The sequence below is a fragment of the Balaenoptera acutorostrata genome, chromosome 1 (assembly GCF_949987535.1).
Source record: "Balaenoptera acutorostrata chromosome 1, mBalAcu1.1, whole genome shotgun sequence".
Lineage (NCBI taxonomy): Eukaryota > Metazoa > Chordata > Mammalia > Artiodactyla > Balaenopteridae > Balaenoptera > Balaenoptera acutorostrata.
In genome coordinates, this window is record NC_080064.1 from 178,893,469 (window position 1) to 178,918,723 (window position 25,255).

Genomic DNA, 25,255 nt, shown 5'->3' on the forward strand with positions numbered 1-25,255 from the left:
ATCAGTGAGCAATAGGACAACTTCAAATGGCCTAATATATTAGAGACCATGAAGGAGGGGAGGAAGGAAAGGGACAGAAAAACCTATTTAAAGAAATACTCATAAGAGGTCTCATCACAAGGAGATTTTTTTTCTTTTCTTTTCATTGGCTCTGTATGAGATGATGGATGTTAGCTAAACCTACTGTGGTAATTATTTCACAATATATATAAATCAAACCATCATGCTGTACACCTTAAACTTATACAGTGATGTATGTCAATTTTTTCTCAATAAAACTGAAGGGGAAAAAAAAAGAAAAACGAAAACTAATGGCTGAAAACTTTCCAAACTTGATGAAAACACACACCCACAGATCCAAGAATTTCAATGAACCCTATGCAAAAGAAACATGGAAAAGAGACACCAAGTGGCATCATAATCAAAATTATCTATATAAGTGATAAAGAGAAAATCTTAAAAGCATCAAGAGCATAAAGACATGTTATGGACAGAGAAACAAAGATAAGAATAACATCAAAAAATGTAGGGCTTCCCTGGTGGCGCAGCGGTTGGGAGTCTGCCTGCCAATGCAGGGGACACGGGTTCGAGCCCTGGTCTGGGAGGATCCCACGTGCCGCGGAGCGGCTGGGCCCGTGAGCCACAACTGCTGAGCCTGCGCGTCTGGAGCTTGTGCTCCGCAACAAGAGAGGCCGTGACGGTGAGAGGCCCGCGCACAGCGATGAAGAGTGGCCCCCGCTCGCCGCAACTAGAGAAAGCCCTCGCACAGAAACGAAGACCCAACACAGCCAAAAATAAATATAAATAAATAAAAAATTTTAAAAAAAAAAATGTAAGCAAGGAAAAGGTGGACCATCTTTAAAATAAGAAAAGGAAAAAAAATCTGTAAAACTTGAATTCTGTACCAAGCAAAAAACATTTTAGAAATCAAAGCAAAATAATTATGTTTTCAAACATATAAAAACAGAAAGAATTAATCACCAGCAGATGGGAAGTATAAGAAATGTTAAAGGATGTTCTTTGGGCAGAACAAAAATGATACCAAATGGAACTGTGTATTTACAAAAAGTAATGAAGAACACTGGAAATGTTAATATACTATTTTTTTGTTTTAATTTATCTTTATTAAAGTATACTTGATTTACAATATTATATTTATTTCAGGTATACAACATAATGATTCAATGTTATATAGATTATATTCCATTTAAAATTATATATATATATGTTATATTTCCTACTGACAATATACCCTTGTATCTTATTTACTTTATACATAGGTACATAGTTTGTATCTCTTATTCCCCTACCCTTATATTGCCCTTCCCTCATCCCTCTCCCCACTGGTAAGTATGTGTATTATGAACTCTAAAATAATTACATAAAACAAAAATAAAATGAGTTATGCTACTAAGCCTAAAAGGAAATAAAATGGAATTCATAGAAAATTCTCAATTAATACAAAACAGGGCTGAAAAAATAAGAAAACATAAAGGGCAAATGAGACAAAAAGAAACCAATTAACAAGGTGGCAGATTTAAACTCAACTTTAATTATACTAAATGCAAATGGTCTAAATATTTTAATTAAATGCCACAGACTGTCAGAGTATATAAAAAAGCAACACATAAAAATCCTACAAGAAATCCACTCTAAATATAAAGATATAAATAGGTTAAAAGAAAGGAAAATCAAAAGAATGCTGGAGTGGCTAAATTATTAGCAGGCAAAGTAGGTTTCAGAGCAAAGATCTTATGCATAAAAGGATCATTTTCTAATTAATAGGGGATCAATTCATCAAGAGGATATAACAATCCTGAATGTTGATGCATACAGCTTTAAGATCCATAAAGAAAAATTTGATAGAAAGCAAAGTTGAAAGAATAAGTAGATAAACCCACAATTACAGCAAGGCATTACATTAGCCCTCGTTTAGTAATTTATGACATAAATAGAAAATCAGTTAAGATATAGTACACTTGAACAACACTATTAACTAAGTTTACCTATTTGACATTCATAAAACCAGGAACAACAGAATAAAAATTATTTTCAAGTACACATGGAACATGTACTCAGACCATGGTTTGTGCAGTAAAGCAAGTCTCAATAAATTAAAAGGATTTAAATCATCCGAAGATTGTTCTCTAACCACAATGGAATTCAATTATAAATCAATAACAGGAAGATATATGGAAAATATCCAAGTATTTGGAAGTTACATAACAGACTCAAAATAACCTGTGAGTCAAAGAAATTCTCAAGATGAGAAATAGAAAGCAGTTTGAACTGAATGAAAATGAAAGCATAACATATCAGAACGTGTGGGATGCCAATAAAGCAGTACTCAGAGGGGAATTTATAGCATTTAACATCTTTATTAGAAAAGAAGTGTCTCATATCAATGACCTTGGCTTTCACCTTAAAAATAACCAGAAGGAAGAGAAAATAAACCCAAGGTCAGCAGAAGAAAATAAGTAATAAAGATTAGAGCAGAAATCGATGAAATTCATTTTCCATGTCACAAAAACCAGAGATCAAAATCAACTTAGTGCTGTGGGGATTTTTCTTGGAATTGCAACCATGTGTAAAATGATTTTCATCATCATTTTACAGGGAAGATGAAAAAGGAAATATGGCCCACTTGACTAAGGAAGGCAAGGTACAAGGAGCAGAGAAGAGGGAACCAAGTGTACTTGCGGGTAATCAGCCCCAACAGAAACATTGCTTCTATTTTTTGATTGGGGATGGGTGGGGGAAAAGTCCAACTTGGAAAGAGAATGCATTCTCTGGAACCACTATCTGGGTGTCAGAAGCCATGTAGTTCAAAAGCTAAAATTGTTCCTTGTTCTTTTTCTTTCCTTGGCCCCGTCACTAATAAAATGACAACCATGGACATGCTGCTTATTTTCAATAACGCTTAATGGCTAATTTTAGTTGTCTTTGCTTTTCACCAAAATCTGTTGGAAAAGAAATTTTTTCTTCTCCCCATGTCCTTCCATCTCCAAAATTTAGAACCTCAAAATGAAAAACACATACATACAGATGGCAACCATTCCCAGATTTCTTATTCTTAGGCAGAAATCATGAAAGGAAACTCTTTGCAAGAACATTACCAAACAAAGTCCTGGTAACAATAATGGAAAACAACTCTGTGTTCTACCTTGGGTCCTGCTCCCATAGTGGTCCTGCTCCTTGCCTACCTACGACCCTGAGAAAACTCCCTCATGTCTGTACACCAAGCTGCTGTTGTCTTGGGCAGTGGGGATGTAGGAGTAGCCTTTACTGGGTGTCTGCTAAATCTCTGTGAAGGAGGCATTACTATTAATCCCACTTTATAGATGAGACCGAATTAGAAAAGCAAGTTGCCAAATGTCACCTAAGAGTGAGACTCAAACACAGATTCTCTGACTTTGGATCTCATGCTGTTCTGCCATAGCACAAAGGTTCTAAAGAGCCATACTTTATCCTATAAATCATCTTTTCATTCATTCTTTCATTTATTCAATCATTTATTCAACAAATGCTTATTGAAAACTACAGTGTCCCAGACACCATGCTAGGTGCTAGGAACAGAGAAGTAACCCACAAACCCTGAGTCAGTTATTCTTCTGACCCCTTGGGATCCAGGTAATTTTAGCTTGAACCTCCAATTCCATGGTTTTCACTCAGTTTCTGTCATTTTCTTTGGAGGTTATATTCTCAGGTCACTTCTGACTGTTGGTCTCTGATGTGTGATGTTTCCCATGGTTCACAAAAAAATATCCCATTCACACAAAAACTTTACTGGTGTAAAGTGGTAAGCTTTACTGGTGGTTTTGTGGTGGGGAGATGGGCAAGGGAGAAAAGAAATGTTTACATGTCAAAATCTAAAGCAATTTCAAATTGTACATTACTTACCTTGATTTCAAAATGTGTCTTAGTCACCTCCCACAGAGCAGTATCCATTGCCTCCCTCCCCACACAGTCCCCTGACTCACAGGGCCTTTCTGAATTCTCTCTCATCCCTCTTTCTCTCTCTCCCTACTCCTTAAAAAAAATTATTCTTCACTTTCCATGCAGATTCAGTTCAGCCATGATCCTCAGAAGCCTTGGTTCTTGCCCACAAAGTTTTATTCTTCAATTTCCAGGGGCTCAGACACTTATCTTTACAAATGAAGACAGTTTCTTTCTTAAAGAAAATTCTGCCAGCTGTTAAGATCATCAATTTTCACATGCTTAAAGAAAGAAAGTTGGGACAAAGAAGGAATACAGGGAAAGAAACCTTTATTTTGAGAATTGCAGTAGGATAGTAATACACCAGAGGCCCACAAAGACACTAAGAAGATTATGGGAGAAGTATCCATGCCAGATTTAGAGGGTATTTCAATCATCTACACTGAAAAAGACCCTTTCAAACTTAGTACATGAAGATAACAGCCATTTATTTGCTTATAATTCTGTAAATTAAGAATTTAGACAGGACAGAGTAAGGAATGGTTCGTCTCTGCTCCACAATGTCTGGACATTTGCTGAATGGCTTGACCAGTGGGAGCAGGCTGGAACAATGTGATGGGAGTCATTTGACTGGGGCCTAAGTTATTTATCACCATTGTCCGGGTTCCTTGGTTCTCCTCTGTGCGGTCTCTCCATGTGCTAGCTTGGGATGCCTCACAACATGGCAGTCTTGAGGGGGGCTGAACTTATATATTTGCTGGCTTTTTCAGAGGTAGAATGTGACAACTGCCAGCACTCTTTAGCTTTGGGCTCAGAAGTCTCAGAACATCATTTCTGCTTCATAGAAAGTCATAAATGGGGAGCAAATAGACTCCACCTCTTGAAGTGTAGGACGGTATATGCCGACAAGCGGGAAGAAATTGATGATGGTCACAGAAGTACAGGAGTGGTCCAAGGGAAGCAGTGCCCAGATGAAGTCTTGAAAAATCACTAGGTGATACCTGAGTGAAGAAAGAAAAGGTGATTCCAGGCAAAACGAGGTAGCACGGGTAATGATTACTATATAATGAAAGCCCACAGGTGAGAGAGAACATAATGTGATTGGGAACTGCAAGAGATTCAGAATGGCTAGCAAGTGTGATGTTAATCCTAAGTGAAATACTAACTCTGGCTGTAGAGGTAATCGGGTGCCAAACCACAAAGAATTGTGTCTGCTCTGCTGAGCTCACTAAGGAGCTTACTGAGGAATCTGGGGAAGAGGAGTGAGCAGACATGTGCTATGGGCAAGATTGTCGCTGCAATCCAGAAGACAGATGATGACGATCTGGATGAAGGAAGGAGTGACAGTGAAGATGTAAAGAAATGGCAGGTTAAAGAAATATAAAGACGATAGAATCAACAGGACCACCCATTGGAAAGGGGAACATGTATAAGAAGCAGCTATTTTAAGGATGAAAATTCATTAAGTTTAGAAAAAGTTAACTTTGTGAAACCTTTGGATGTCCAGAATAAATATTATACACAAGTCTCAGCCTGAGAGACAGAAAGAGAGTTCTGGGGTATTAAAATCAAACTTGGGGCTCATCCAAAAGCAGAAGTTGAAGATATGAAAACATATGAGGTCACCCAAGGAAAGTCAGAAGAGGAAGGAGGGAAAAGGTCTGAGCATAGAACATTGAGGTGCAGCAACATTTAAGATTTCAATTTGTAAGTTTAGTTTTTTTTAGAATACCTTATAGAAAATGGACTATTCAGTGCCCAAAAAGTATCTTGTGCCCAGTAAATGTACATATAGTGAATTCCCATCAAATGCATAAGTGATCATAAGAAAAGAATTAGAACTTTTTCTTTCAAAGTAAAGATGTCAAAAATTGTATCTCTGTGTACTCAATACATCTGCTAGAAAATAGAAGTGAAAGACTCTAAGTTGGGGACTTTCTGCCTAAAAGGGAAGTAACCTGGAAAAGGGCCTTGGTTTGGACACCTTTGATTATGAAGGAGGAACGCCCTAGAATGGGAGTCAGGGAGCAGCTTTCTTTCCAAGTTACATCCAAACTTAAATTTTCTTAAATGTTTCACTCTTGAGTGGTCCTAAATCATTTTACTCTCCATTTCTGAGCCCTGGACCACTGGTAAATACACTCCTCTTGAAAGCATTATAGTGTTTGTTCTTATTCACCCCAGGGTAGCATCATTTCTGGTGCTGGAAACATCAGATATTCAAGGACAGTGAGTGGACTTTTCCTCTGTTTCAGCCATTCTTCCATGGAAAATCTTTCCTCAAGATTACAGACAGAACCAAGCATTCCACAGTGGAAAACCTACACTAGAAGTTCCCACTGTTCTCTTTAAATGTCCAAATTGTCTCTACAGGGCTGTGACAGCTGCCAGCCAGGATGGGAGACAGGAGCTCATGAGGTGGGGATGTTTCCCCCTGCTACATTGTGCTTTATTGGACATAACAAAGGATCTAACCAGCTGGTGATGCTCAGAAAGCCCTCTCTCTTGGTCTATTATGTGCTTCTGAGAAAGGAAACTCAAGCAAGATCAATACATCCTCTGTGTAGACGCCAAATGGCTAGTGACGTCGGTTCTTCAGGGCTGTTTTTAGTGAGGATATTCCAATCTTATGAATTTGACATGAATTTGGCCTGATGCCCCGACAGAATGCAATGTAGGCATAATTTGATCTTCCTGTAATTGTCTATTTAACTTGGCAATCCAGACTAATTTTTTCCTGTGGAGTGAGACCAGAACGTCACCAGGACAGTGGTTAGGTTAATTAATGAGGCATAATAATGCACATAATAAAAGCTTATGATCTGAATCTTCTCCCTACTGCTATCCTCTCTCCTTCTCATGGAGAACTGCTGGCCTCACTGGAATCCGGGAGTCATGTTTCATTAAACGAGCCTCTGATTCTTGTAAACAACATCAAGGGGGAAATAATAACTTGAGAACCATCTGTTTGATTGAGTCCTTGACTTTTTTTTCATTTCCCCCCATTGCATGCTAAAGGAAGTAAATAGGAAAAAAAAAATTCTAATTATATTGCTGTTTACTGATTACAGGATAACTTTTATTTTATTTATTTTAAATACCACTTGATCCACACCCAAAGCTTTTGTCATCATTCTGCTCCTTCCCAGCTCCCTCTTCTTTTTCTCTTTAGCATGTAGCTGATTAGATTTAAGCCTATTCTGAAGACTGTTCAAATCATTGCAGTCTAGGGGCACCAGGAATAGTTTGCTTGCTATGGTGTAAACAGTCAATTGGGAAAAAGAAATGCTTTCACAGGTGCCAATGACAAGAGCTTTAGACACAGTGTGTAAGATATGGCTTTAAGTCCTATGAATTTTATCTGGTATGGCTGAGTTTGGGAAAATCATTAAACACTCTTTACTATTATGAAAAGTGTGGATTCAAAAACTTCGATTCTATAAGTAGCTATTAAGTGCTAACTATGTATGGGAAAAAATCTTTAAACACTCTTTACTATTATGAAAAATGTGGGTTCAACAACTTCAATCCCATAAGTAGCTCTTAAGTGCTAACTATGTATGTGGTAGGCACTGAGAGAGACCTGGACGTAGCAATAAGAATATCAGCCTTGCCCTTCACAAGGGGTCACTACTACGATCAAGTGAGGTAAAGTACATGAAAGTTCTCTGTAGATTATAAGAGATTTATTGAGATTATTATCACAGTAAGACATTCGATAGTTGCATTGGCCCCTTCATGACCCCAAGGACAATTGGTTACCTTATTGTTCAGGGTTGGGCAAGGAAGTAGTGCACTAGGCAAAACTAGGCTTTAGCATTTCTATGCCTAATCGTGCCTCAGAGAGAAGAAACATTGCCTCCATATTAGGAGTACCAATTGATGCTATTTTGCTGCTATCATTTAGCATATGATTTATTTCGGTTGAAAATTCCTTGATTTCACAACTCCACATTTTTTCTAAGACTTAGTGCTGTTCTTGAACAAAGTCAAAATTTGTCTAAAGCAACTTTTGTTAAAAAGAGAGCATAAATACTGTGATGCCTGGCACACTATGTTACATGCCTGTGTTTGGTTCTCATCACTGCCAAGAGTTTGGAAGTTGAAATCTTACTGGAACACAAGGTTTGGACAGAAAGGGTGCATTCCACGTGAGTCACAGACGATGAATTCATAATCCAACTTCTAGTCTGATCAACTTCTTGAAAATGAGGCATATCAGAAAACAACAGTCTTCATCAAAGGTAATATTTAGCCTGTCTTGCGGCTAAACCTCCTCAATTAAGTCACTCTTACGTATGTGGATACTAACACTATTAGGTCTGTTATCTTTTCATTAATCCATTTTCCATCACTGGGGAACTGGGACAAATGTTTGTATTTTTCCCAACAACCCCTTAAGAAGTACTTTCTGGCACATTGTGTTTTTAGATTAAAGTTAATTGAAAATCATTTTAAGAATTTGGTCATTAAGATATAGTTACCAGAGAAGAAAAAGTGGATATCACTAAAAATACCTCCAGGATATTGCAAAATTAGGGCTTGGTATGCCTGTTCAACTCAAAGGACAGAGGTACAAATGAGACACAGTGTCCGTCTCCTAACAGTTTACAATTTTAGATAACAGCAATCCACATAAATGTATGGAAAAACCCCAGATTAAGATAACAAATATGGTTTAAAATTCAGGACAAAAAATGGTAATGGTGTGTGACAGAGGAAAAAGAAAGAGAAAGTTGGAATTGAGAACTGTTCAGGGAAATTACAGTTTGAGGCTGAGATTGAGTTAGGAATATATCAACTTACAACTGTTAAAAACATCTTGAAAATGGCATTTGAAACCTGCTATAATAAGTCTACCTTTTCTTTCATGCTACTGGTCTCACCAAATTAGGAAAAACCATCCCTGGTGGAGAAAAGTTCAATTTACAGTCTAGTAATCCAGGTAAGTACTGAACACAAATTATTCCAAACATAAGCCAGTGAAAGCTAAATGCCATATAAGTAGCTAGCTGGAATGATTTGGGAAAGTTTAATGGTAGTAGTATTTGATATGGGCCTGGGAATTATTTGGGGGCAGCTATTTTATTTTTCTACTCTTTCAAATTTTTTTACACCTTAACCAAATTTCTATAATGAAAGTCCAAGCTAGGCTACCAGGCAAGAATTTAATGCTTGCAATAGAGCTGGCCTGTCTGCTTGTGCCCTTGCTGGGAGTTCTACCAAAGCCTGCCTCTCATGCAGCCAGCTTGCACCCACAACTTGCCCAGACCCCCTCCCTATCTTCTGCATTAGAGCCGCATTCCCTGCTTTTGTCTCCTTGGCCCTTGGATGCCCTAGCTTCTCCAACATCAGATTCTGCTCCAAACCCCCTACTTTGTGACCTTCACCCTCCTCCCATCTATCCTCACCAGGCTCTCACCATTGCACCCCCTCTGCTAAGTGATCCTTCTGCCACTAGCATATTCCCAATGCATCCCTTTCAAACGGGCTAGCCTCAGCCATGCCCATATAGCCGGGGAAGAAGACTGATCCTTACCGGATGCACACATGATCATTCTGCCATCAAATAATTAGTTCTCGAGCACCCACTATTTATCAGGCTTTGCTTCAACAAGTTATTAACAAAACAGATAAGGGTCCTGCCTTCATGGAAATCATATTGAGTGAAGGAAACATGTAATAAGCAAGTAAACGAATAATAAATTAGATAAACTTATATAACTAATATAAAAACTGCTATGAATAACTGGCAGTAATAAAAGCCTACATTCATTGAGTGGTTTCTATGTGTACCATCCTCAACACTTTATGTGGATTTAATCTTTAGGAAAACCCTATGAAATAAGGACAATTATTATCTTTATTTATAGGTAGGAAACTGAAACTCAGTAATGTTAAGGGACTTCCCCCAAAGTCTCATAGGTGTTAAGGGTTGAGCCCAGGACTTGAAAACAGGCAGTCTGACTCTAGAGTCTGTACTCTGAAGGTGAAAAAGGACTGGTTTGGAGGGAGTACATGTGAACCAAGACTTCAATGAGATACTGAAGACAGTAAAAGTGGTTTTGGCTTTTCCATTGTCTTTTTTGGCAACTGCACACCCAAGGGAATCCCCCAAATTATATATCCTGAGGTCCCTTCTCTCCTGCAAGTTTACTCAAGGCCCTTATCCAGGTGGACTTAATTCTAAACTTGGTAAGTCTCAGGGTCTCAATAGGTCTCCTTCCATCAGAGTACAGAAGCTCTGTAAGTACAGGCTGAGGGTGTGGACTTAGACACCCAAAGAGCTTTATTAAGAAAGGTAACTTCCTCCATCCATACCCTTCCTAGGAGGGATCATGGGCAGCTACCATGTGGCTTTTCTTCCTGTTCTTTCTCTAGGCTGAAGCAGTGAAAACCCAATGTCCCTCTGAATTTATTTTTCTTATTTACAAAATTATATATGCTTGTTACATCAACTTTGGAAAATTGATGAATAACACAAAGCCAAAAAAAAAAAATCTTTATTCAATTTCATCACCCAGAAAGTCTTATTTCCCCTGTTGTGTATTTTCTTCCTTTATTTTTTTCTATACAAATTATAGAAAAATTATGTGTTGAGCTCATACTTCACATTTGACTTAACATAATATTATGTAACCTTATGATACACATTTCCCCATGTTAAAGCACATTTAAAGGCTGCATAATATTCCATCATGTGGTTATATCACAACTTACAGATAATTCCCTCAGTGTTGGACATTTAGACTGCCATTAATTGTATACTAACATAAATAACAAAGAAGTTGACATCTTTTTGTACAAAACTTCTGCTGTATTTCAGATTATTTCCTTAGGATAAGTTCCCAAAGTTAAAATTATTGAGCCAAAATATATGAACGCAATAAGCCTATTGCTGCATATTGCTTTTTTTTAAATTTTATTTATTTTATTTATTTATTTTTGGCTGTGTTGGGTCTTTGTTGCTGCACACAGGCTTTCTCTAGCTATGGTGAGCAGGGGCTACTCTTCATTGTGGTGCATGGGCTTCTCATTGTGGTGGCTTCTCTTGTTGCAGAACACGGGCTCTAGGCACACAGGCTTCAGCAGTTGTGACACATGGGCTCAGTAATTGTGGCTCGTGGGCTCTAAAGCTCAGGCTCAGTAGTTGTGGCACATGGGCTTAGTTGCTCCACAGCATGTGGGTTCTTCCTGGACCAGGGATCGAACCCGGGTCCCCTGCATTGGCAGGCAGATTCTTAACCATTGTGCCACAAGGGAAGTCCCAATGCATATTGTTAAAACAATCTCCAAGAATATTATATACATATCTACACTCCTACCAGACTGTAGCCACATTGCCAGCAAGACTGTGTCATTACTAGCTTTGGAGATTTAGAAAGGGAACTGGAGGGGCTTCCCTGGTGGCGCAGTGGTTGAGAATCCGCCTGCCAATGCAGGGGACACGGGTTCGAGCCCTGGTCTGGGAAGATCTCACATGCCGCGGAACAACTAGGCCCGTGAGCCACAACTACTGAGCCTGCGCGTCTGGAGCCTGTGCTCCGCAACAAGAGAGGCCGCGATAGTGAGAGGCCCGTGCACCGCGATGAAGAGTGGCCCCCACTTGCCACAACTAGAGAAAGGCCTCACACAGAAACGAAGACCCAACACAGCCATAAATAAATAAATTTAAAAAAAGAAAGGGAACTGGAAACCTCTAAAGAAAGTTTCCCCTAGTTTGTAATTTTCTCTAGGCCCAGTCTTGTACCGCCTACCATATAGGTTTCATTCAGAGATTTTGGAACTAAGCAAGAGAAGGGAGTTGGCTAAACAGCAGCAGGGAGATTTGGAGAGTAGGCAGGGTTAGTCTGCACATATAGAAGGTCTGCACAAGAAGAAGAACGTGGAACCTCTGGAATCTGGAGGAATATGCATACCATAAAAAAAATCAAACAAAGCAAAAATATGCAACCGATAGCCAATACAACCAAAAATAAATAAATAAGTCTTTGGACTGTAGCATTTCCCAAAAAATAATTTGTTTTTTGTTTGTTTGTTTTTACTTTGGGATGGTTTGGCTCATTCCATCAAGTTGTCTTCAGTAGTTTTCCATCTATAAATTCTTTCCTAAATGTGCTTCTCCTCTGAGCCCTGGCTCCGAGGAGCAGTGATTAAGCATTAGGGTGAGGATGATTTGGGGGCTGGAGATCTTGAGTCGCTGTTAAAGATTTTCTTTAATGTACTAGTGTCCTACAGATCCAGGTAAGATTTAGAAAAGACTAGAAATATAGAGTTATCTTCATGGGAACAAACATCCTCATTCAGTTTGCCTTTGGCAGCAAAACAAGTTTAATAACTACGTTATAGATTATCAACTTTGAGATTAAGGATACCTGTAAACATCTCTTTGCCTGTTCTTGGAATTAGCCAAGGGTAAATCAGGAATTTTGCCAAACAATGCAATAGAAAAAAAAAAAATCTAACAGGAAAAAATAATGATGTGGATCAGTCAAATTAAAACCATCCCATTGCCCTCAGAAACGATTTTGAAAATGAAATAAAAATAGTTACCGCTGCTTTGAGCCATGACAAGATCTCAAAATTCAGAAGGCAAAATGCCAGAACGTTGATCATTCATTAGGGGAAGCAGAGAGTGCTGGAGAAAAAGCAAGAACTATCCTGAAGAAAAGCAGAGAATCACTCACAGAAAAATGAAGAAGAATGGGAGATCCTCTGACCAACCCGCTTGCCTCCAGAAAGAGCCAGATTCTCGAAACAAATGGGTTTCCCAACTAATACTGGCTGGAGCACAATTACCCTGACAAAGGTCCACCATGGGAGGAAAGCTTTTGCCCAAGATCAGGGCCAGTGAGGGGGACTTTTTTGATTGGGAACTGTAGGCCATCTGTCACCAGGGTGGCTTCATGCCTTCAGCTGCATTGGACTGACATTTTAACTTTTGGTCTAGTGAAATTATGAAAATAGGTCATATCAATATTATTTTAATATAATTTCTAAATGTCCCCATTTCATGGCTATGCTTTATGAGTTTAGACCTCAATATTTCTAAAACTTTGAAGATCGAAGGTAAAAACAAAAGGGCTATTCAAAAATTGCCATGAAAATAATCCCCCCTTCGGCTGTGAAGGTACAGGAATTCTAGGTCGGGCAGCCTCATTAGTTGCTTTAGTGAGCCCTCTTAGTCAATTAAGTTCTCATTATCCTTGGTATTACTACTGGGCTTCCAGAAACTAATCCAGATGCAAGTTTTTCCTCTGACGATGTTGTGTTTTGTTTAACCACGTGCCATGGAGGGTGGGCTATTACAGAAAACTCACCCCACAGTGCTAGCTGGGGGTCTGGTATTTCAGTGGAGTACATCTGGGAGCCCTGGTCCCCAAAATGGTATTAAGCAGATCTGAGGAGGAAGAGCTGAACTCAAAGTCAGTGTTGATAGAGAGGTGGACAGATGAGAGGTCTGAACAAGCCTGGAGGGCCAGCTGGGACAAGGATCCAACTGAAGAAGTAACAGAAAATAGAAGCAATCTCTGACAGCCTGGGCTATTTGACGTCGTGGTTTTTCTGGACTTCAGTTTTTTAAAAATTGTATTAGATTTTCATCTGAGGCAATCTGGGGGAAAATGGTAATAACTCCCCAGGTCAGATGCCACTGGCTCAATGAATGATAATCGAGGGCCAGTGTAATGTTCAAAGACAGCGTTTGGGAAATCCTTAAGATCTTCTTTGTCTTTAATTGTAACGCCATCTAAAGGCAACAGCTGTTTTAAAATGGGTTGCATTCCATAAGCTTTCATAGGTTTTGTGCAACATAGTTTATTGTAAATAGTAATGATTTCGTTTTCTTGTTTTACTAAACAGCATCCATATTAGTATCTATTTATAACTCATCTAATGGCTATTAACCTAGAAGAGTGTACAATTTATTTCAAAACCTGGTATAATACACTTTCCACTAAATTATACCATTCCTTCCTCAATTGTCACCCTGACATCCCATGGCAACTAGAGCTGCAATTTTAGGACACTCTGAATATTCTCCTAAGATCATAGATTGTTTCTGTTTTTAATTGTATGCTTCATGCAAACTACTAATATTGTCTGATAAGATTTGGGCCTAATTATTGACTTTACTCCAAATAAATTTTTTCCAAATTCTCTCAGACACTTCTGAAAAGCCCTAATTAACTATAATCACTTTTACGGCAATGTGTATACAGGGCTGAGTGGAAAATAGTGGCAGGTTTAGAATCTGACAGACCTGGGTTTCAATCTCTGCCCTACCATTTACAAGGTAGGGACCTTAAGGTCTCCTCAAACATCTCTGTGCTTCAGTTTCCATGTCTGAAAGATGGAGACAGTACCTACCTCGTAGGCATATAAGAATAGAGGAGAAAAGCCAATGTAACTTACATAGCCAATGCCTGGCATGGTCAATCCTCCCAAGAAGTTTGCTGTTATTTTCTCATTTTTGCATCTTCCATCAGGACATCCTTCTGGTCACTACTTTAAATTCAGCATCTCCTCCACAAGGTACCCGCTCTGTTCCCCTCAGCTTTCTGGTCTCTTAAGGATGTAGTCATAGATATTTTGGACATTATTGGTGGGTCTTGCTTTCCTACGGTTTGGCCTCCTGGATAGTTATTGCATGACCTCTGGTTCCACATAGAATTCTATGCAGGATTTGGCCAGGGCAGCGTGACAGGAGAACTGTCTCATGGTACAGAAGAAGCAGCTGTGGTTTAATGGAAATCAGAAGCCGAATAAGTAATGCCTCTGCCACCCATTAGCTGTTTGAGCTTCAGTTCTTCCACTGAAACACAGAAATAACAGTATATACATCTAAGGGTTATTAATGAGAACATTCACTTACAAAATGCTGTAGAGATGGAGGTGTTTATTATTACCTGCATGTCCTACCCTTACTTATGAAACATAACAGCATTTTGTCAGTTCTGTTGTATAATAATAATGTAATTATGTAATAACATGTTCCATATTTAGCTGATTATATGTCAGATTCAGAAATCTGTTTGTCACATGTGCCCACAGTTGATTCCTCCTTTGTACCAATCAGTCCCCTTGATTCTGTTCCCATTCACCACATGTGAACAAATTGCTCTCAGTATTGTGGTGCACCATTATCTCTCCCCAAACTCCTACCGCAATGCACAATGCAGTATGTGAGACTGCACGGCTTCCTGCTTTAATTTATTTGTTCTTCTTTCCCTGGACCACATCTTCTACTTCCTGATTATCATTTCCACTGATTAACACAATAATGTTCCAAGTACTCTCTTCAATTTCTTAAAGTCATCTGTTAATTCTGTGTTAAGAGAAGCCCTATTCCTGGCTTCTCATGATTGGAGTTGTCACTCAAACAAGGAACCTTACTTATCCTCTGATTCAGCTCACCCCCAGGGCAATTAGTTGTGCTACATTTGCACTTGTCTGTATTCATTCATTTGCATACTCGAATGTATTCTCCCAGGGTCACGGCTGATGTTCCTCATTAGATTATACATGGGTCACCAACATGGAGAAGAAGCCATCTCCAAACATAACTGAACCATTGAACTGTTCTCTTATCAGAGACGACAGTAAGACTTGGTCAGGAAAAAATGGTTAAAGGCTTTTAAGTGGACCAAAAAAGATTACTGAGTATCTTTTCAAAAGAAAACTAGTCTTTGTCTAGTATACCCTTCCAGGTTATATGATTCTATGAGGACTGCACTTTTCATTGACTTGGAGCTATTTTTCAATCAGTTTAGAAACTGATATTAGTGCAGTCCCCCAAATATGCCATAATCCATCTTTTCTTTTTCAGCCTTCTTTTTCTTCCAGTTTTAGTGATGTAGAATTGACATACAGCACTGTATAAGTTTAAGGTGTACAGCATAATGATTTGACATAGGTACATCATGAAATGATTATCACAACAGGTTTAGTGAACATCCATCACCCATAGAAATACAACATTAAATAAATAGAAAAAATACTTTCCTTGAGATGAGAACTCTTGGATTTACTCTCCTAACAACGTTCATACATGACCTACATCATGTTAGTTATATTTATCATATTAATAGTAATAGTATATTACATAACTAGTACTTATTTATCTTGTGACTGGAAGTTTTTACCTTTTGACCACCTTCATTCAATTCCCCCTCCCCTAATACCCCACCTCTGGTCACCACAAATCTGATCTTTTTTTCTACGAGTTTGTTGTCTGCTTGTTTGCTTGCTTTTAAAGTATAATTGACCTATGACACTATGTTAGTTCCTGGTGTACAACATAGTGATTCGATATTTCTGTACATTTCAAAATGATCACCACAATACGTCTAGTTACCACCTGTCACCTTACAAAGATATTATATAATTATTGACTCTATTCCCCACACTTTACCTTTCATACCAGTGTCTCATTTATTTTGTAACTGGAAGTTTGTACCTCATAATCTTCTTCACCTATTTCTCTCCTCTCCCTACCTGCCATCCCTCTGTTCTCTTTATCTATGACTTTGTTTTTCTTTGGTTATATTTGTTCTTTTGTTTTTTTAGATTCCACATATAAGCAAAATCATTCAGTATTTCTTTTTCTCTGTCTTATTTATTTCACTTAGCGTAATACCCTCTAGGTCCATCCATATTTTCCCAAATGGTAAGATTTTATTCTGTTATGGCTAAATAACATTCCATTGTATGTGTGTGTATGTGTATATATATATATATATATATATATATATATATATATATACCCCATCTTCTTTAGCCATTCACCTATTGATGGACATTTAGGTTGCTTCCATATATTGGCTATTGTAAATAATGCTGCGGTGAATATAGAAGTGCATATATCTCTTTGAATTAATATTTGCATTTTCTTCAGATAAATACCCCAGAGTAGAATTGCTGTGTTGTATGATAGTTCTATTTTTAAGTTTTGAGGAATCTCCATACTGTTTTCCAGAGTGACTGAACCAATTTACACTCCTACCAACAGAGCACATGGGTTCCCTCTTCTCTACATCCTCACCAACACTTACTTGTTGTTTTGATAATAGACATTCTGACAAGTGTGAGGTGATATCTCACTGTGGTTTTGATTTACATTTCCCTAATGATTAATGATGTTCAGCATCTTTTCATATGCTTGTTGCTATCTGTATGTCTTCTTTGGAAAAGTGTCTATTCAGGTCTTCTGCCCATTTTTTAATTGGGTTGTTTGCTTTTTTGATGTTAAGTTGTATGGATTCTTTGTATATCCTGGATATTAACCCCTTATCATATATATTGTTTGCAAATATCTTCTCCCATTCAGTAGGCAACCTTTTCATTTTGTTAATAGTTTCCTTCACTATGCAAGAGCTTTTTAGTTTGATGTAGTTTGATTTGTTTATTTTTGCTTTTGTTTTCCTTGCCTGGAGAGACATATCTAAAAAATTTGCTAAGTCTGATGTCAAAGAGTGTTCTGCCTCTGTTTTCTTCTAGAAGTGTTATGGTTTCAGGTCTTACATATAAGTCTTTAATCCATTTTGAGGGTTTTTTTGTATATTATGTGAGAAAGCAGCCCAGTTTTATTCTCTTGCATGTAGCTGTCAAGTTTTCCCAACACCATTTATTAAAGAAGCTGTTTTTACCCTGTTGTATATTCTTGCCTCCTTTGTTGTAGATTAATTGCCCATATAAGTGTGAGTTCATTTCTGGGGTTTCTATCCTTTTCCATTGATCTATGTGTCTTTATTTGTGTCAGTACCGTACTGTTTTGATTACTGAAGTTTTGTAGTATAGTTTGAAATCAGGGAGCATGATACCTCCTGTTATGTTCTTCTTTCTCAAGATTGTTTTGACTACTTAGGGTCTTCTGTGTTTCTATACAAATTTTAGAATTATTTTTCTAGTTCTGTGAAAAAATCCTTTGGTATTGACAGGGATTGCATTGAATCTGTAGATTGCCTCGGGTAATATGCTCATTTTAACAATATTAATTCTTCCAGTCAATGAGCTTTCCATCAATGTTTGTGTCATCTTCATTTTCTTTCATCAATGTCTTATATGCCATCATGTAAAACATCTCTGAATCTGATACAGCTTATGATGTTTATCTCAGTGTACCACATATTACCATTATGTACTTATGAATCCTTCCCTCCAAAATTCAGAGTAAGGTCTTTGAGGGCAAGGACTATCTTACCTCTCTACTCCTTGAAGTGCTGAGACCATTTTCTTATACATAGGAGCTTTCAATAAAACTGTCTTAAATTAATGAATGAAGACATGAACAAATGGACATATCTATACCGTTTGTTGTTGCAATTATCTCCACCAGATGTTGAGGAGCAAATTTAGACCATTACTAGAATTTCACAGATTGAAACAAACTTCAAAGTCCTTCTTTGAGGAAATGTATACCCAAGATCCAGACTTGCTTGTTCTTAGGAGTTTAGCCATCTAGAGCTTCTTTAATATTTGCATTTTTCTCTGTTTTACTGCTGCTAGTAAACATGCAAATCTTCAGAGACCTTGCATAGGGTCTTCAAGAGATGTGCTGTTGAAAGGAGCATGCTCCCCTTATTGACCTTTACCAGAAAAGCTGTTGTACAAAGAATGTTCCAAATACACTGCATGCTCTGGTAACACCAGCCGCACTTGTTCTGCACACTGATGGATGGTGGTTTATAAAGTACTGTAAATAATTTTGGTAAGATAATATTAGAACATTAAGGATGAGCTTGTTTTTTAAGCCACATTGTAAATTAATTATTTTATTTCACAGTAACGTTATTTATTTTCACTAAGATTATTTAAAAGATTAAAATATTTGAAATAAAGGACATAAGCTCTTTGCTTTCCCTTTTCAGAACAAAATGCTTTAAGTTTGTTTGTCATATCCCTTTTAGCTATAGTTGTGACTAGATCATGGGGAAACAGTGTATGTACAACCCAGAGGTCCTGTAACTGTGTAATAGCATGAGAACTCCAGGCTGGTAAGGTGGGGAAGCACTCTCATAATTGCTACAAACCAGGGATCCTGATTTGCAATGGGACCACACCTTCAGTTTTGTTAGAGGATCTTTCCTAATCGACTTATAGTCTAAATTGTCTACACTACAAGGGAATTGTTTGCTGGTATTTTGTCTATTTTGAACGATAACCAGACCCACATTATCTCATTAGCTTTTACATTTGTCAGAGCTGCCACCTTAGGAGAATACAAATCACAAGGAAGTTAGGAAATGCAGGTGACACAGACGGCTGCTAAAACCCACTTGGAAAAGCCATCTACCCTCATTTGCAGGAGTCTGACCTCCACAGCAGCCCTCTTAGCAACCCTCTCCCATTTGTTCCAAACCCAACTGGGGCACATGTCTTGGCCCTCTGGTTTTTCAGGGAGCCCATCCATGCAAGAAATATCTAGCGCATGGGCTGCTGCAAGCTGTCTTCCTGATTTAGAAGACTCAGGGGGGAAAAAAAAGCCATCTATACAGTCCTTTTAATTTTTAACATAAGCTTCAGCTTGAGTTGTAAAGTATATCTCACTGGTCATCTTGGTCTGAAGTCCATTCCATTCCCTAAATTCATCAGTGTGTAACTGCCACAGCTGCTGAGGCTTTGGCACTTGCAAGGTACCCCTGAGAGGGGCTCTCCAAACAGATGATTTTATAGGCAGTGAGCCCAATGGCAAAAATTGCAAGATTTGTTTTTCAAATAAGTGCATGTTAAGTGAAACAAACAAAAAAAAAACATTTACAATGTCAATGAACCAGCGAAAGTTTCTTTGGTTAGAAGGAGCCTTATGAAAAAATCTATCATGCAGCCTCTGATTTAGAAATGTAAAGAGAAATAGATTGACTTAGACTTAAATAAGTGGCAGAAAGACTACAATCTTTAATGAGCCTCATATCTCTGTTCAGATCAAGAACTCTTTCCACCTATAATGTTTGTTTCTAATGGAGAAGTATTTCTTAATTTAGAGGCTAATCCTCAGAAACCAATGCGGAGGGCAGAACATGTCTTGGGTTTAGGAGGTGTGTCTGCTCACTTTGCTTTAAATCTCAGAGGGCCATAAAATCAAGTGAAGTCAGGACTGGATTAGAAATCAGCAGCTTTGAGCTCTGAACCACATTCTCGTGATACATTGCTTTGAGGTCCTCGATTTTTATTGTTTATGCTTCAGTTGTCACATGGGTTTGTAGTAGGACCAGAAGTTGGTGGAACACTGAGCAGGTGCCAAGATCTGTGCTCTGTAGAGATAGGCATCCCAAACATGGTTAGCACAAAAGAGGATGCAAGAAAAAATATACTACCCCTAGACAGTGTCAGCATGTAAGACACTCCCTTGTCCCAACACAGCCAATCTGGCAGCACACAGCATTCCCAAAAGTAGTTTCCAACTGTTTCCGAGAGTAAGTCATTATGCTTTTCTTCCTCTCTTCTACCCAAATGTAAATTGCTGCTTCTCTCACATACAAATGCCCCCAATAAGATATTTTGCTGAAAAAAAATCAATACTCTTCAAAGATTTTTTTTTCATTTTGAAAATCTTATATAAAATAAACAGGATATATTATGGAGTCAAATGGAAAACTTCAAACTTTGGTGACAAAACAGGATACTTTGGAAACTTTAAAATTTTTCATAGACCTCAGAACTAGATGCAAATCTAGGTTTCAAAGCTGGCTAAATTCCAGGTTTATAATGCAAGATGTTAAGTAAGCAGATATCAGCATTTCTCAACTCTTCACTGCATTCTTAGAACCAATCTATATTTACATCTTTAATAGTGAAAGAAGTACTAAACCACATGGCTTGGAAGTACATTGCTGTACACTTTTTAGTTGGAGACCATGCAGTGTAGTGGAGAAAGGCAGTGTATAAAACATAAGGAAACTGGGATGATGGTCTCTGCTGTGCTCTACCCACCAGGTCCCCTTAGGCTAGTTTTCTAGTTCCTTTAACCTCAGTTTTCTCATTTCTAAAAATAGCTTTACTGCCCTGCTTACCTCTGAAGTTAAAGAAGATAACACAAGATATAGTTAAAAATACATTTTACATTCTCTACGAAATTCTACAATAATGGATATGCATCATTCATACCCCAAATCCCTCTAAAAAGGCAGGTTTGTTGGAAGATTGGTTTGATGATTGAGTCTTTATGATTTTTATAGCAGAAGAAGAGACACAGAACCATTCATGGGTGAGCCCCTCAGCTAGATTGATAGACACCCAATCTTAAGGCAGCAAGCTTTTAGTAAGCCTTTCCTCATGATTTGCCTAATGCTTTACTAAGACAAGATTCCCATCTCCTGTGAGGTCCCCTTTCCTCCCTTCAATTCCCAACAGCCCCACAGAGGACCCCATCTATGAACTGATTATCCCTCAAGAGGCACAGATAAGATGCTTCCTTGATGTCCCCCTTATGGGCCCTGTGACAGGGCATAGTGGTTTGTAATCAGGTGGACATAGCTCAGGGCAGCCTAAAGTAAAGTCTAAAAGTATTTGAAGTACCCTATTTTGTCACTGAAATGCAAAGAAGTTTTGCATTTGACTCCATATTATTATGATTTTTTAAACAAAAATTTCAAAGTAGAAAAAAATTTGAGAAATATTTATTTTTTCAGCAAAATGAACCATATTTATGCTGTAGCTACCTTCTCCTTCTCCCTCTCCCCACAATCCCTCCTAACCCAAGAGTATCTTTCTTATGGAGAACAGTATGGAGGTTCTTTAAAAAACTAAAAATAGAACTACCATACGACCCAGAAATCCCACTACTGGGCATATACCCTGAGAAAACCATAATTCAAAAAGAGTCGTGTACCACAATGTTCATTGCAGCTCTATTTACAATACCCAAGACATGGAAGCAACCTACATGTCCATTGACAGATGAATGGATAAAGAAGATGTAGCACATATATACAATAGAATATTACTCAGCCATAAAAAAGAAACAAAATTGACTTATTTGTAGTGAGGTGGATTGACCTAGAGACTGTCATACAAGGTGAAGTAAGTCAGAAAGAGAAAAACAAATACCATATGCTAACACATATATATGGAATCTAAAAAAAAAGGTTCTGATGAACCTAGGGGCAGGACAGGAATAAAGACGCAGAGGTAGAGAATGGACTTGAGGACATGGGGAGGGGGAAGGGTAAGCTGGGACGAAGTGAGGGAGTGACATGGACATATATACACTACCAAATGTAAAATAGATAACTAGTGGGAAGCAGCCGCATAGCACAGGGAGATCAGCTTGGTGCTTAGTGTCTACCTAGAGGGGTGGGATAGGGAGGATGGGAGGGAGATGCAAGAGGGAGGAGATATGGGGATATATGTATATGTATAGCTGATTTACTTTGTTGTACAGCAGAAACTAACACACTATTGTAAAGCAATTATACTCCAATAATAAGGATGCTTAAAAAAAATAGGATCAGAAAAGAAATGTAAAAAAAAAAAAAAAAGAAAGAAAGAAATAATTCCCCAAATTATCTCTTCTTGGGGGACTTGCAGTTCAATAAGGTCTCTTAAAGATAAGATTCTAGAAAATGGTACAAATTAGGTTGTGGAGAAGCCAGTGTAGGGAAAGTCCTTTCAATGACCTCAATCTTTCTCCAACCTTCTGATGAGGACCCTTGGGCAACTCAGCTCATGGACTCAGTCTAGCCCCCTTCTTGGGGGAGACCTATGGGCAGCTGTCTATCTTCTTGGGGCTATAAGGGAGACAGTAACCCAGAATGTGGTATTTTGCCTCTGAAATGTGGCTGTCCTCTGAGAGATATGTTTCTGGTTTCGTCCTACTCAAAGGTGAGATTCCTGAATGGAACTGTAGCTTTTTGCACAACTAATTCCTCTGTTTCCCAGGGAAAGACTATAGATTCACCAAATGTGCTATTGGTCAGAAGGGGGCAGTATGGAAAGTGCTGGGCTCAGCTCTGCCCAGTACCATCCACGGCAGAAAAAACAGCCCTATATCTGACTGTGAGGGTTTGCTTGTAGTCTCCTCACGTACAAAATATGACACATGTGTAAGTGAAGGCAGGCCTCCATCTCCCACTGAGGGACTGCAGACGGTGTCTGCCTGCAGAGTCCGTCTCCAGGGCCTGTGTGAGGGAGGCAGAGCAGAATGGGTAATGTGAAACATAAAAAAGCACAGTGGAAACACAGAGCCACTGTTGCAAATGGCCCTTAACCAACACCAGGCCTCATCTGTTGTGAGTGTTTGAAGTCTGTAGACAGAGGCCAGTGCCATTCCACACTAATTTCTCTTGCTGGGGCTCATCAGCAGTGGAATGCAGAGAGACTAAGCTTCTGGCTAAGTTCTGCTGTCAGGATCCAAAACCAGGTCCATGGGATGGGGCAGTGCGTGCCCTAGATGACCCAGCTGTCTCTTAGTAGCAAGGGATTTGTAAGGTGGTTGTCAGAAGTGCCCACTCTGGGAAGGGCTGTGACTGGTCTGTTTGTCAGATGGAGGAAAAGCGAGTCAGGGTGTAAAGAGGCAAAATAGTGCCTTATAGAGGAGGGTCAATGAGGAGCTAGAGCAGTGACTTCTCAGAGATGTCCTCAGGGCTCCGGCCCTCAGATGGGTCCACAGAGAGAAGCATGGAAGCTTGGTGTTTGATAGTACACTCTTGTCTTCCTCCAGGGTACTCTCTTGGGAAGGGGCGATCAGTCTGAACACTGTCCTCTGTCTGCCTCTCTGCATTACCAGAACACTGGAAGCTCCAATTGCTAAGGGAACCTTAACTAAAATCTCTTATTCAAGTCACCCTGGAGTTACTGGTAAATAATGTTATGGTTCAATTCATGCCCCTGTCCTGGACCAATCCTCCAAACGACAGATTTTCCTCCATCTCTTCTGCATGAACTCTGGGCGTCTCTGGATCTACTCTTCTTCATTCATTTTTCAAGAACTTTCTGGTCCTTAGTACAATCACACATTCAGATTTTCTTCTTTCTGTGTTAATTTTAGATTTTTAGGGGGATTGTCCATGTCTAGAATCAGGAAAATAAATCACCAGGCAAATCCAGCAAAAATATATGTCATATTCATTTCAAAATATCTAGTCCTTACTTGGCCATCTGCATCATCATGATGTTAGGGGAGAGAGTCTTTAATTTTCATCCATTATTTCATTCATTCAACAATTACATATTGAGACCTAATATGTGTCAGTTCTCTTCTAGTTGCAGATCAATTCTTGCTTAAAAGCAGATTCTCAAAGAGTAGTGTGTTTTTCAATAACTAGAACCTCAGTTTATTTGCTGTGAGCAATTCTCAATAAATAATTTGGAAATTTATATGGTCCTGTCAACCACTCATCTCCTGAGGAAAATTTGTTTAGCAGAGAACCTTTGTATTTTTAGGCATTTTGTCTACAGTATAAATTAGGTCCATAGAAGATAGTATAGGCTTGTTTCTCTCTGCTTCTCCTCACTCAGTGAAATTTAAAACCTTGGAAATAATTCAATATGCAACCAAAAGAGAACCTTGGAAGGTAGACAGAGGAAGGCAACCTGGATAGGCACGGGAGGAAAAACACAGTTCCATTGCCTCTTACAAATTTCCACCCAGCAGAAGACAACCCAGACCCCATGTTTCCTCACACCTAACCTAGGAAAGAAGGTTGGCTCCTGTAGATTCATTCCTCCACATTATTTAGGAGGCAAGCCCAGCAGCACTAGCAAGAGGACCCCACTGACAACAAGCAGCCAGGGGAAGCACTATCCTTCTCACCAGGACTGGGATTCTCCTCCCCAACCCAGAGATGCCTGGCAGCTCATCAAGGGGAAATCTCACCACAGTAATCACCCTGATTTAGGAAACATTCTGTCTCTCCTCTGGACCTGAGAATCGCCTTACAACTAAGAGATAACAGGCAGCTAGGAGTGCCTGCAAAGGGGATTCAGACACAATAAGAGGCCAACTCAGGAAGCCCTTTGTCCCTATAAGACCTGAGACTCACCTCCTGCACCTAAAGACATCCAGTGACCAGGTAGCACCATGAAGCAGGAACCTTGGCATAATAGATGTCCTGGACCAGGAAGCCTCTTCCTCCCAATGGACCAGACACTCCTTACTCCACCAAGATGCAGATAGCCTGGAAAAATCCTTCAATTTCCTAAGCAGTGACCAATGGGAGTCTCATTTGCACCAGATACACCAAGCGGACCAAATTAACCATAGTAACAGTTCTGAAATAAATTTGCCATTGGTACCAGAGCCCACAAAAGTAGTCCAGGATCTGCATGTTGAACCTAAAAAGAGTTGCCTGCTAAAATAAAATATTTATATTTAATATAGCGT